We start from the raw sequence: 14921 nt of genomic DNA, 5'->3' as shown, positions 1-14921 counted from the left end.
AATGAAAACATAAATGCATACCCGCATTATACTGGTGGGTGACCTAGAACATGAAATGAAAAGACAGAAATGTATTCCCGCATTATACTGGTGGGCGACCTAGAACATGAAATGAAAACATAAATGCATACCCGCATTATACTGGTGGGTGACCTAGAACATGAAATGTATTCCCGCATTATACTGGTGGGCGTCCTAGAACATGAAATGAAAACATAAATGCATACCCGCATTATACTGGTGGGTGACCTAGAACATGAAATGAAAAGACAGAAATGTATTCCCGCATTATACTGGTGGGCGACCTAGAACATGAAATGAAAACATAAATGCATACCCGCATTATACTGGTGGGTGACCTAGAACATGAAATGAAAAGACAGAAATGTATTCCCGCATTATACTGGTGGGCGACCTAGAACATGAAATGAAAACATAAATGCATACCCGCATTATACTGGTGGGTGACCTAGAACATGAAATGTATTCCCGCATTATACTGGTGGGCGTCCTAGAACATGAAATGAAAACATAAATGCATACCCGCATTATACTGGTGGGTGACCTAGAACATGAAATGAAAAGACAGAAATGTATTCCCGCATTATACTGGTGGGTGACCTAGAACATGAAATGAAAAGACAGAAATGTATTCCCGCATTATACTGGTGGGCGACCTAGAACATGAAATGAAAACATAAATGCATACCCGCATTATACTGGTGGGTGACCTAGAACATGAAATGTAAAGACAGAAATGTATTCCCGCATTATACTGGTGGGCGCCTAATTGGCAAAGAATAATTTGAATTTGTTTCCTCGATTCTCCGAGAAAATTTCCACTTGTGGTAGAAAATTTTATGCCCCAATTCTGGCGATCTTTCTTATGGCGTATCTTTAGGCCATCATCAACACTTTATTTTCCTGTTCAAATCAAAGAAAATTTAGTTAGTTTTTTTTTTTTTTTTTTTGAAATATGGCGAATGGTCATGTCACTCCTGATGGGGATGATTGTTCCCTTTCCCTTATTCTTGTTCGGCGTTCTCAAAACTTGTTGGGGATGATGTTATTTGCTGGGGATAACATTCTGCTGGGGATGGTTTTTCCATTTATCCCTTCACCATTTTGTATCTCAAAAATTTCTGGAGGTTATTTTGCCGAAGATGAATTTTCCTTTCTTCCCTTCCCCTTCTGTGTTGTCCGACCACCTCGTAGCTTGGTCGATATTCGGTCGAAGTACTCTGGGGATCGTCTTGGAACTTGGCTTACAATTTCCTCAACATGTTTTTTTTCGGCTCTTCCCCGTACTTTCCTTGCCATTTTAGGACAGTATTATTCGGCCTAGCAACCAACGTCTTTTGCCTTATTGCCTTGTCTCTTGCCTGCCCTTTTCACTTTTATGTTGTACCATTTTGGCAACTGGTAGTAAGCTCTGAAAGACCTTCCTTAAAACATAAATTTCTAGAAAAATTCATTTAAACAACAAAATGAAAAGATAGAAAAATGAGAAAATCTTTCTGAACAAAAAAATGAACTTATCTGGGTGATACAACCGATTCCAATGATCATGTTGTGCATTCCGGATTAATCAACCCAGTCTATTTGTGTCGATCAAACTTTCTGATGTCTTCACTTGCTGGGGATAAATAGGTGCCCAATTCTTCGCAAAATACGGATCTTTTCCGTCAATCTATCTTGTCGCCTTATAGTGCCCTTCGCGGGGTTTTCACTAACAAGGCTCTCTCATTTCTCACAACTCCCGTCGCCTTATGGTGCCTGTGAAGGTTTTCACCGATAAGACTCTCTCATTTTGTATTTCTCAGCTTATGTCGCCTTATGGCGCCTGTGAAGGTTTTCGCCGATAAGACTCTCTCATCTTATTTTCTCAGCTTGGGATTGGAGTGTTGCCGATAAGATTTATCTCTGCCGGGAATTCTTTTGGCTAAAAATTCTTTCAATTCATGATCCTCATTCAGTCAGGGACCGATGTTTTATTCTTGGTTTTCATTTGCCTATCTTAACACCTCTCGGATACTGATCGGGAGGTCTTTTTTGGATATCAATATAGGTTTTAGAAGAAAAGGATATAAAATTCAAAATAACTTTGATGGGTAAAGTATTACAACTCTTGGAATCAAACTCTTTTTTTTTTTTTTTTTTTTTTTAGAAACATAATTTCTGCCCCAGTTTTCTTACTTGGGGATTTTTCTTTTGATTTTTTTTTATTTTTTTTTTATTTTATTACCTTATGACCGAGCCGTGAGGCGCCTACGTATCCTCTTTGAGGAATCAGGTCGAACGTAGTTCACTGACTCCTTTGTTTTCTTGCGACCTTCAAAAAGTTTTTTTTTCATACATTTTTCATTAATGATTCCAAGAGAGGGGTATAAAAAGATAAGTATGGCTCAAAGGGGTAAAGCAAAGGTTAAAAGTGTTTGGATAGAAGAAAGAATTGCCTCCGTCATTTCATTATCCGATAAGCACTAAGTACAAACAAACAAATAAACAACAAAAGAAATTACACATAATATCTTTTGACTGCATCAGAATTGATAGCCATGTCGACGCATCTTCCTTCAACATCCATCAGACGTAAAGCGCCATTGGATAATACTCTGGTCACAATATACGGCCCTTGCCAATTCGGGGCGAACTTGCCTTTTGCCTCAATCTGATGTGGGAGGATCCGTTTCAATACTTGTTGCCCTACTTCAAATTTTCTGGGGCGCACCTTCTTATTGTATGCTCTTGCCATTCTCTTTTGATACAACTGGCCATGACATACTGCTGCCAATCTTTTTTCATCCATTAAACTCAGCTGCTCTAGTCGGGTTTTGACCCATTCATCATCGTCAATCCCGGCCTCAGCGATAATTCGAAGGGAAGGAATTTCAACTTCTGCTGGTATTACTGCTTCGGTTCCGTATACCAACAAATAAGGAGTCGCACCTATTGAAGTACGAACAGTAGTGCGGTATCCTAACAACGCAAATGGTAGCTTTTCATGCCATTGTCTGGATCCTTCAATCATTTTCCTCAATATCTTTTTTATATTTTTGTTGGCTGCCTCAACTGCTCCATTCGCCTTGGGCCGATACGGAGTGGAATTACGGTGTGTAATCTTAAACTGTTCACATACTTCTCTCATCAAGTTGCTGTTAAGATTAGCACCATTGTCCGTGATTATTATATTTGGGATCCCAAATCTACAAATGATATGGGAATGGACGAAATCCACCACTGCCTTCTTGGTTACAGACTTAAAAGTTTTGGCTTCAACCCACTTAGTGAAATAATCGATGGCTACCAGAATGAACCTGTGACCGTTCGAAGCTGCCGGCTCGATAGGCCCAATGACATCCATGCCCCATGCTACAAATGGCCATGGTGCGGACATTGTATGCAATTCCGTTGGTGGAGAATGAATCAGATCTCCGTGTATCTGACACTGATGGCATTTTCGTACGAAACTGATACAATCATGCTCCATAGTGAGCCAATAATATCCCGCTCGCAGAATCTTCTTTGCCAACACATATCCGCTCATATGGGGCCCACAGATTCCAGCATGTACCTCTGTCATCACTATCGTGGCTTGACCTGCATCAATACATCTCAGCAATCCCAGATCTGGGGTTCTTTTGTACAACATTCCTCCACTGAGGAAAAATCCATTTGCCAGTCGTCGAATGGCTCTCTTTTGATCTCCGGTTGCCTGCTCCGGGTATATTCCTATCCTGAGGTATTCCTTGATATCATAAAACCATGGCTCGCCATCCATTTCTTCTTCTATTATGTTGCAGTAGGCATGCTGATCACGAACCTGAATATACAATGGGTCAACATGGATTTTGTCTGGATGGTGCAACATCGATGCTAAAGTGGCCAAAGCATCGGCAACCTCATTGTGAACTCTCGGGATGTGTCTGAACTCCACTGATCGAAATCGCTTGCTCAAATCGTGCAAACATTGTCGGTATGGTATAAGCTTCAAATCCCGTGTTTCCCATTCACCCTGGATCTGATGTACTAGGAGGTCCGAGTCTCCCAAGACCAAGACGTCCTGAACATCCATGTCTGCAGCCAATCGTAGGCCCAAAATACATGCCTCATATTCAGCCATGTTGTTAGTACAATAGAAACGTAGCTGAGCTGTAACAGGATAGTGATGTCCTGTTTCTGAAATAAGTACTGCTCCTACTCCAACTCCTTTCGCATTAGCAGCCCCATCAAAGAAAAGCTTCCACCCTGGCTCCTCATTCAGTTCTAACTCCTCTATATGTATCACTTCTTCATCAGGAAAATACGTCCTCAAAGGCTCGTATTCTTCATCAATAGGATTCTCAGCTAAGTGATCGGCCAATGCTTGAGCTTTCATGGCCGTCCTCGTCACATAGACAATGTCGAACTCTGTGAGTAATATCTGCCATTTTGCCAATCTTCCTGTGGGCATAGGCTTCTGGAAAATATACTTTAATGGATCCAGACGTGAAATAAGGTATGTAGTATGTGACGACAGATAATGCTTAAACTTCTGTGCTACCCAAGTTAGAGCACAACATGTTTTCTCAAGTTGAGTGTACTTATTCTCATAGACTGTAAACTTCTTGCTGAGATAATAGATGGCTTGCTCTTTTCTTCCTGTGATGTCGTGTTGACCCAACACGCAACCAAACGAATGATCCAGGACCGTTAGATAAAGGATTAATGGCCTCCCCGACTCAGGTGGAACCAATACAGGTGGATTAGATAAATAACCTTTGATCTGGTCAAATGCCTTCTGACATTCTGCCGTCCATTCTATCGCGGCATCTTTCCTCAACAATCGAAAGATGGGTTCACAAGTTGTTGTGAGCTGAGCGATGAATCTGCTGATATAGTTCAACCTTCCCAACAGACTCATTACTTCTGTTTTGTTCCTCGGTGGCGGCAATTCCTGGATGGATTTGATCTTTGACGGATCCAACTCAATGCCTCGCCGACTGACGATAAATCCTAACAGCTTTCCAGATGGAACACCAAATGCACATTTGGCTGGGTTGAGCTTAATGTCGTACCTTCGAAGTCTTTGGAAAAACTTCCTAAGGTCTGCTACGTGGTCTTCCTGACGCTTGGATTTGATGATCACATCATCTACGTACACTTCGATTTCTTTATGTATCATATCATGGAACACAGTAGTCATTGCTCTCATGTACGTTGCCCCAGCGTTCTTCAAACCGAATGGCATTACCCGATAACAATAAGTCCCCCATGGCGTAATGAAAGCTGTTTTCTCTGCATCTTCTTCATCCATCAAAATCTGATGATACCCAGCGTAGCAATCCACAAAGGAGCCGATTTCTTTCCCGGCGCAATTGTCGATCAAGATATGGATATTGGGCAATGGAAAGTTATCCTTTGGGCTTGCCCTGTTCAGATTACGGTAGTCGACGCATACCCTGATCTTCCCATCTTTCTTTGGTACTGGCACTACATTAGCCAACCAATCAGGATATCGAGAGACCCGAATAACCTTTGCTTGCAGCTGCTTGGTTACTTCTTCTTTAATCTTCACACTCATATCTGTTTTGAACTTCCTCAGTTTCTGCTTGACAGGAAGACAGGCCGGGTCAATGGGCAATTTGTGAACCACTAGCTTGGTGCTTAAACCCGGCATGTCGTCATATGACCATGCAAAAATATCTTTAAACTCAATGAGTGCTTTGATTAATTCTTCCCTGATGCCAGGCTCAATGTGGATGCTGATTTTGGTTTCTCGGACATTATCCGCATCCCCTAGATTTACAGCCTCGGTGTCATTCAGATTAGGCTTGGGTTTCTCTTCAAATTGGCATAGTTCTCGGTTTATTTCCTCGAAGGCTTTATCCTCATCATATTCAGACTCATAATCGATCTCTTGTATCATTAAATCAGAGTCAGATTGATTTATTAGACTAGGTCGAAGATCCGTCGTGCATGCCATGTCATTAGAACCAGTAAAAAGAGAACTGTTCAGAAAGAGAAAAGAATAAAACAAAATTAAAATGAGACAAGAAAAGAGTTTTATTAAAATGCGGGATAACAGGGTTCACACTTTTACAAGATAAAAATGAGATTTGGATTACACCCTGAATAATCCGAAAAATAAAAAAGCAAAAATCAAAGCCTACTACCAGGACTCTCCCCGAGTAGGAAGAGGAGTAACCGTCCAATTGTTGGTTTTGGCTTCAGGCCCCATAAACTGTATGTCTGTTCCACTGGAACCCTCTCCGACTTCTACCATATTGACATTAGTGAACAATCTTTCGAAACTCTGATTCAGATCCCCGTCAATCCCAATCAATCGCCCGAGAACTTTCGGGACTGGTGACCCCTTGGCGCTTGCTCTAACAAAAGATCTTGAGAGACGTGGCACAGGTTTGGGAAGAAACCAAACTTTCTTCTTCATTTTCCGAGCTCGTTTTACATCTGCCGCAGTCGGTTTGAACCCCAACCCAAAGGTCTCCAAATTCTTGGGCAAGGAAACAGGTTGAACAATTCCCTGAAGTTCAGCTCCCAAGCCTTTTCCTGGCATAAACCCATTACCTAGCATTTCTGAAACCATCATAACCGTTGCGGAAGCTATCCTAGGATGCTGAATGATTTCACCCTCGGGGATCTTGTTTGCCGACACTGCATCAAAAATCTGGTAGACCCAGGGACCTTTGTCATCATTAGTCTCTATGAAGGGTACAATGGCGCCTCCTACGGTGCACGCAGTGTCCTCGCCGTGCAATACGACCTCTTGTCTATCCCACTCGAACTTGACCATCTGATGCAAGGTGGATGGCACTGCTTTGGCTGCATGGATCCACGGACGTCCCAACAGAAAGTTATAAGATACCGTAGCATCTAATACCTGGAATTCCATGGTAAACTGGACTGGACCGATGGTCAACTCAAGTATAATATCCCCCACGGTGGCTGTTCCATTTCCGTCAAATCCTCGGACGCAAATGCTATTCTTTTGGATTCTTCCGTGGTCGATCTTCAATTGGTTCAGGGTGGATAATGGACAAATATTGGCACTTGAGCCGTTATCCACTAATGCCCGAGTAACTGCCGAATCTTCACATTTGACAGTTAGGTAGAGAGCTTTATTATGCTCCGTGCCCTCCACTGGCAGATCATCATCTGAAAATGTTACCCTGTTCACCTCGAAAATTTTGTTGGCAATCGTTTCCAGGTGATTTACAGAAATTTCATTGGGCACATGAGCTTCATTCAGTATCTTCATCAGGGCCCGACGATGTTCATCCGAATGGATTAATAATGATAGCAGTGAGATCTGGGCCGGTGTTTTCTTCAACTGTTCGACCACGGAGTAATCCTGCACTTTCATCTTCTTTAAGAAATCCTCAGCTTCTTCTTCTGACACAGGTTTCTTTATTGCAGCTGGATTGGGTCTTCTCAATTCCGCCGGAGCAAAACACCGTCCTGATCGAGTCAGTCCCTGCGCCTCACAACTATTCTCCTCCACTTGTTGTCCCTTGTACATCACCACTGCCTTTTCATACTTCCAAGGCACAGCCTTGCTATCAATCATTGGTGTTTGGACTACTGGTTTTATGACGACCAGTTCCCTGCAGACCCCTTTCACAACAACCACGGGTGTAGATGATGCTCCCGTTATTACCAACTTGGCTGGTTCTGGTTTCCTTGTAGCGGCAGATGGATTCTTCCCCAATATCACCACTGGCTTGACATCTTCCCCTTTCAACTTTACCCCTGCTTCCTCATTGATCGATTTTTCTTTTGGAGTGGCACGGATCATCATCACTGTCTGTGGGGGTTTCTTCGGCTCCCCTACTTCGTGCACAAGCTCGATCATGTGGGCTTCAGGGTGCTTTGGCAATGGGTTCTGGTTAATGTTAGGTGCCTCCGGTGCCTGTACCTCGATCTTGTTGGTATCAATAAGATCTTGTATTGCATGTTTCAGCCTCCAACATTTCTCGGTATCATGTCCGGGAGCTCCCGAACAATATTCACATCTTACCGAGTGATCCATATTTTGGGGTAAGGGATTTGGTAATCTAGGCTCAACAGGATTTAATAAACCCAACTGCCTCAATTTGTGGAACAAGGCAATATAAGTTTCCCCCAACTCAGTAAAAGTTCTTTGCCTCTGCAATCTTTCATTTCTGGCGGCCGGATTTCCCCTGAAACCCATCCCTGGAGGGTTCCTGTAGGCTCTTGGTGGTGGATAGGTGTTTTGTGGTGGTGGGTATGTGTTATGTGGAGGTGGGTATGTGTTATGTGGAGGTGGGTATGTATTGTGGGGAACCGGCGTGCGCCATTGTGGGCGAACCGGAGGTTGGGTGTATGTCTGGGCTTGATGGACGGTGAAATGTTGTTCTTGTGGTTGGTAGTAGGGTTGTGGAGGGTAATTTGGAATGTGTGGGTAGTTTAGACGATGGGGTCTGGGTTGGTAATGAGGGGAAGGACCTCTAGATCTGGACCAATTGTCGGCCTCTAATGTCGTGACCTCCTCTCTCCTTTTCTTCCCTAGCGCACCTCCCGTGCCGCTCTGAATGGCCTGAGTTGTTGCCTTAATTGCCGAATAACTCAGGATTTTATTAGACTTAAGTCCCTCTTCTATCATACCTCCCATTTTCACAACTTCATTAAATGATTTGCCAACTGACGTCACCAAGTGACCAAAGTAAGTTGGCTCGAGAGTTTGTAAGAAGTAATCCACCATTTCTCCTTCTCTCATTGGGGGATCAACTCTGGCTGCCTGTTCTCTCCATCGGAACCCAAATTCTCGGAAGCTCTCTCCGGGTTTCTTCTCGAGCTTTAGCAATGTGAGACGGTCTGGGACTATCTCAAGGTTGTATTGGAAATGTCCTGCGAAAGCCTGTGCCAAGTCATCCCAGGTGTACCACCTGCTCGGATCTTGTCTTGTATACCACTCTAACGCCGACCCGCTCAAACTCTGGCCAAAGTAAGCTATTAATAGCTCATCTTTGCCCCCTGCTCCCCTCATTTTGCTACAAAAACCTCGTAGATGTGCCATAGGATCACCATGCCCTTCGTATAAATCGAACTTGGGCATTTTGAACCCTGCTGGTAATTGAACGTCAGGGAAAGGGCATAGATCCTTGTAAGCCACGCTGACTTGGTTACCTAACCCGTGTATGTTCCTGAAGGATTGCTCCAGGCTTTTAAATTTCCGCATCACCTCGTCCTGCTCTGGGCTCTTAGCCGGCTTTTCAATCTCCGCCGGGACCTCAAAGTGGGGATTATAGGTATGTGGCTCGGGTGCTTTGAATGTGAGTTCAGGGGGGTAGTATTGTGTATCGTGAGCCTGAAACAATGGCTCACTAGATGATCTGTGCAATGGGGCTGGGGGAGGTGCCACAAAGACGGGAACATTTGGTGGAGGAGGGTTTTGAGTGGGTGGTGGAGCTTGGGAATCATAAGCCTCTCTTCCCTGATAATAATGATGGCTTGGGAAACTTGTTGAAGGACCGGGAGAAGGGTATTCCGGCGTGTGTGTTGGTTGGAGGGTAGGAGTAACGGGTAATTCTTGCCCCTTCTGGGCTCTAGCTAAGGCTATCTGCATTTCATTCATTTCTAGCCTCATTTTTTCCATTTTCTCCAGGGCTTCTTTCAGCATCTGATTGGCCGTTTTTTCTGACTCAACGCTGTTGTCTGACCCAGTCATACTTTCTGGTATAGGACCTTTTGATCTTGTCTGATAATGGTACGGTGCCAGTACGCTCTAACAACTAACTGATATTGGTATGAAAAAACAACAAACTTGTCAGTGGTAGAGTCTTAACAGATATTGTAATTGCACGTTAGGGGGATGCAATGCTCCTAGGCAGTTAATCATTTCTAACATGCTTTTGCTCCGATCCGCATGCATCATCCCGGCTTATTTTTGCTCTGACAAATATATATTCTTCCTCTTTTTTTTTTTCTTCTTTTTTTTTCTTTTTAATTACGGTCGAATCCTATAGAGATTGCCTACGTATCGTGACCCCGCACGAATCAGACCAAGCGTAGTTCGTGCCATAAGACCAAATATATATATATTTTTTTTTTCTTTATATTACTCAAAAATAATGCTATTACAAGCCATCACAGAAAAAACAAAAAATACAGACTTTATATATATATATATATATATATATATGTTTTTTTTTTTTTTTTTTTTTTTGAGAATGTTTGAAGAAAAGGAAAAAACATATGGGTAGACAACAGACTCGAAAAACAAACAAGTGCAAGATTGAACTAGGGATACATTAAAGCTTTGAATTTTGGTGCCCGCGAGGCATCATTCGGCCTTTCCGCGGGCTTGGGGGCCAGGCTTCTTTGCAAGCTTTTTAGTTCCTCCATGATCTGATGGACATAACCCATGATTGAGGCAAATAGGACATCACGAGGCATCTCTTCACATGTTAGGCACTTTGTGGTGATATAGCGCCCTATATCATTGATCCTACCCCTGATTCTATCCCTCTCTATGCACAGCTGTTCTATCCGTTGATTCTTTAGTCCCAATATTCGAGTATTGTCAATGAGCTGCTCTTGGAACCTCTCCATTTGTTCTTCCATCCGGGCTATCGACTCATGGTAGTGTTCTCTATATGTTCTAGCATCCTGGGCTTGTTTGAGGACCCGATTATTGAGAATGGAGTTTATCTCTCTCAATGTCGCGACACTCATTTCATAGTCCCTTTTTACTTTCCATAGGTGCTCTCTCCGTGATGTTGTAACTGTAGCCCACCTGACCCGCATTCTTGTTATACAAGCCTGGGATCTCTCCAAGTCTTCTCGGCTTTGGCTGACTTGATTTCTCAATTCCGCTATCAACCTTTCATCAGATCGACGTTTCTGTCGGTCGCTATCACTCTTACTGACTTGGCGAATTCGGGCTTTCAGTGCCTGGTTTTCTTTGGCTAATTTGTTCTTCTCACCCTGCTCTGAGGCTACCTGAACGTTGTTTTCAAACATAAGTCTTTCAATTTGTCGCTTCAGCTTCCGGATTTCAACCCGGTAGCCTTCCTCTCTCTCTAACCAGCCCCACTGTTCCTGCGAATCATCCGTAAATTGTTGGACGTGAGCTCTTTTGGCAGGCCTCTGACGAATCTGGAACCTTTTCCCGAACCAAACATCGTATTTTGGGTCTACCTCACCCTTAGCCAGCTCTCGAACCATAGTCTTGGGTTCAAGGAATCTACATTCGTGCCACAACTTTCTAATTTTTCCTTCGGGGAACACGACTCCTGGACTCAACTCAATGGCGTGCTTGCTTAGATCCTCATCAGTGGGAATTACCTGAAATCTTCCTAGTTGGCGCAGTACCCGATGAGGAGCATATGGTTGGATGCTACGAAGTCCCATCAAAAGAACATGACATTCCTCGGCCGCCATGTATATTACCTCAGTATCATTCAACCACCCAAATGCCCATTCAACTTGGTCGGCTGTTATTGACCTCAATTGTGCAAGCCATGCTTCGACGCCTTCGGGAAATATGACGCCTGTCATTCGTTTCTCAAAGCCGCTAATGCAGTTTTTCTCAGTCAACCCGTGGTTCATGTATCCCACTCGGTGATGGAGGTGTTCTTGCATCCACAACTGGAGTAACAGATTGCATCCCTGAAAGAACTTGCCTCCTTCTCGGCATATAGTTAAAGCTCGGTAGATTTCAGACAAAATCAAAGGAACCACAGTACTGTCGGTTCTTTTGATTGCAACATCGGCCATCCCTACAAGGCCTATCTCTATTTTTTTATCTTTGCGGGGACAGACCACAATTCCCAGAAATGCTGTGATAAATGCCAAAGTACGTCTTGCTTCCCACCTGATTCTGTTCCCAGTGTGAGTTAATCCGAGGTTTGGTTCTTCCAAACCCTGAGGAATTCCGTACCGTTGATACAAGAATTGGAGAGTACAACATCCCTTCGACAAATCATCATTCTGTACCTTCCGACTAATGCTTAGTAAATCCAAGAACGCGTGCGGAGATACTGGTCTTGGTGAAAGTAAATACTGCCCTCTTAGTTTCCCATTCAACCCCGCATATCCGGCGACTTCCTCTAGTGTAGGTGAAAGTTCAAAGTCAGCAAAACGAAACACGTTGCGTGTTGGGTCCCAGAACGGTATTAGAGCCTCGATGATATCTGTCCTTGGCTTGATATTCAACAGATCGACAAAACCTCCCAAAACTCTTTCCACTATCTTTATACTATCCTTTCCCATATCATTCCACCACATGTGGAGTTGCGAAGGGACCTCGCTACACACTGAGAATGGTTCATTTTGACTTGTGCTCATCCTGCACATTTATTATAGTGATTAAAGAAGGAAAAACTTTTATTTGACTTAAAAACTATCTATATTCTAAAGAAATATTTTTTGGATTTTAATAATTTTTTTTTCTTGAAAAAAAACTTTTAAGGAGAAAGGAAATATTTTTGAACCAATATTCTGAATTTATGAAAGAAATACTACAGAAAAAATATTTTTGAATTTTATTTTGAATATCTTTTAAACAAATAATTGGGATTTTGAGATTAAAAGGAAATATATTTTTTTTTTAAAAAAAAATTGAGGTCTAAAAGAAAAACTTTCTAAAGAAGTGAGTAATGTTAAATATTTTTGGATTTTTTTTTGAATATGGTGAGCCGAAACCAAAGAGGTTTGCCTCTGATCTCACATCCGGTGAGAATCATACCCGCGTAGTTCAGGCTATAAACTAACTAATTTTTTTTTTTTTTTTTTTTTTGAAAACAAACAAATTTTCCACTTCCTTTTATAAAAAAAAACTATTTTCATTTTTCATTTTTTTTTTTTTAAATAAAGCAAATTAAAATAGAAGACTTATTCCTACACACTTTCTGCTTTCTAGGCAAACCAACAATTCTAAAAGTAAAAATATATATATGTTGTTTTTTTTTTTTTTTTTTTAAAAAATTCGGCAGTACTTCGACAGTACTTGGACACTGATTTTTTCTAAATTAATCAAATAACTTTTACTTGCTATTTTTATTTTATTTTACTTTTTACACTCCCGAGACTCAGAAGCCGGTCAACATGCAAGACCGAGCAAATAAATGCACATAAAACAAATAATATGCATCAGGATGGTCATTTTCATTTTTGGTGCACCTGTCCTAGACAGACTCAACCCCTGTGTTGAGCCTCCAAAGTCAGATGCACGTGATGCAAACAAACGTTCCTACTAGGGATCCGACATGTGGTTTTGTTATACTAGGTTCAGAACCTGGGTGTTTGTTCTAGACCTGGCTTACCCGAGCGGACAGCTCGAGCCGAGGGGGGGTAGCGTACCGGGAATACAGAAGCTTCACCGGCTTAGCAACTTGTCCGAACCTCGTTCTAAATTGGGATTTGACACTATACAGAAAAGAAGTCGTACGAAGTACACCCTTCTTCATGATTTAGAAGACTCAGAGAGGAGATGGGTTTCGGCACAGTTTATACACAGTTCACGTAATATCAAAGCGGTAAAAGCAGCATTTAGCACATTAGGCTCAATCATGTAAAAATCAGATAAAACCAAATATAACAATTTATATGAGCTCGAATTTCTAACCCTGAACCACTGGTTCTGGGTTAAGTCCCCAGCAGAGTCGCCAGAGCTGTCACACCTCCTTTTTCCGGCACCGCGAGGTGCGTAGGGAGTTTTTTCCAATTAAAGGACAGTCGAAACGGGATTGGTTTAATTATTTCAGAGTCGCCACTTGGGAGATTTAGGGTGTCCCAAGTCACCAATTTTAATCCCGAATCGAGGAAAAGAATGACTCTATATTACAGTCTGCGTACCAGAAATCTGGATAAGGAATTCTGTTAACCCGGGAGAAGGTGTTAGGCATTCCCGAGTTCCGTGGTTCTAGCACGGTCGCTCAACTGTTATATTCGGCTTATTTATCTGATTTTTAATACAATTATGAACCATGTGCAAATTTTATCTTTTACCGCTTTATTATTATAATTATTATTTTTTTTAGGAATGTGAACATCGCTTAAAACATATCTTTGGATTGTGTCACATGAAATGCACCCACAATACGAAACATATTTTATTTGATGTTTTAGGATTTAGATTTGGGTCGCATGAAATGCGCATCCGAGTTTAAGAAGGTAAAATTAATTAAATCGCGCCTAAAGAGTCTAACGCGTCATTATCTTTGGGGAAGGAAGTGAAATTCACTAAACAATCCATCCCAAATTCTAAGTAATTTTTTTTTAATAATTAAATAAATAAATGAGATTGGAGAATCCTATAAATTTTGTATTATTTACATCTATTTATTTTTAGCGATATCCTTTAATAATATCCTTTAATGACTACATTTTTATTATTACTAAGTTTTTTATACATATAAAATCAATATCTACATTCTTGAAAATGACATATTAAATAGAAGAGAAAAACAAATATTAACAGAAAGTAATAAAATTATAATCATAAATACAACATGGAATTATCGAAAAGTAAAAAAAATAAAAATAAAAAAAACTAATTATCCCATAGTTGGATTAAAATTCAAATTATTAGTAAGACTTAAGCTTATTGAAACTAATTATTTACAAATACTGAAAATTGAAAGAAATAAAAATAAAAACTTGAGTACTAAATCATATTTCTAAAAATTTAAACAATTTAACATTAACTAACTTTGTTTTAATTCATCATGTCCTAATACTTGTTTGCAAACTAATTCATGTTATAACTGAAATTGACTACATGATTCGGATTAACTTATCGTTGACGAAAAACCTTCTGAATAAGGAACTTAGTTAATTTTTGCTTAATTTTTTGCCAAACTGATTCAATAACGCCATTTTTACGTTATTTCTTCTATTTTTTTTTATTAAACAGTTTTAATTAATAATCAGGCTTAAATATATTTCCTAATAATCTG

Source organism: Nicotiana sylvestris, chromosome 4, assembly GCF_000393655.2.
Source record: "Nicotiana sylvestris chromosome 4, ASM39365v2, whole genome shotgun sequence".
NCBI lineage: Eukaryota > Viridiplantae > Streptophyta > Magnoliopsida > Solanales > Solanaceae > Nicotiana > Nicotiana sylvestris.
This window is presented reverse-complemented; position numbering follows the sequence as displayed.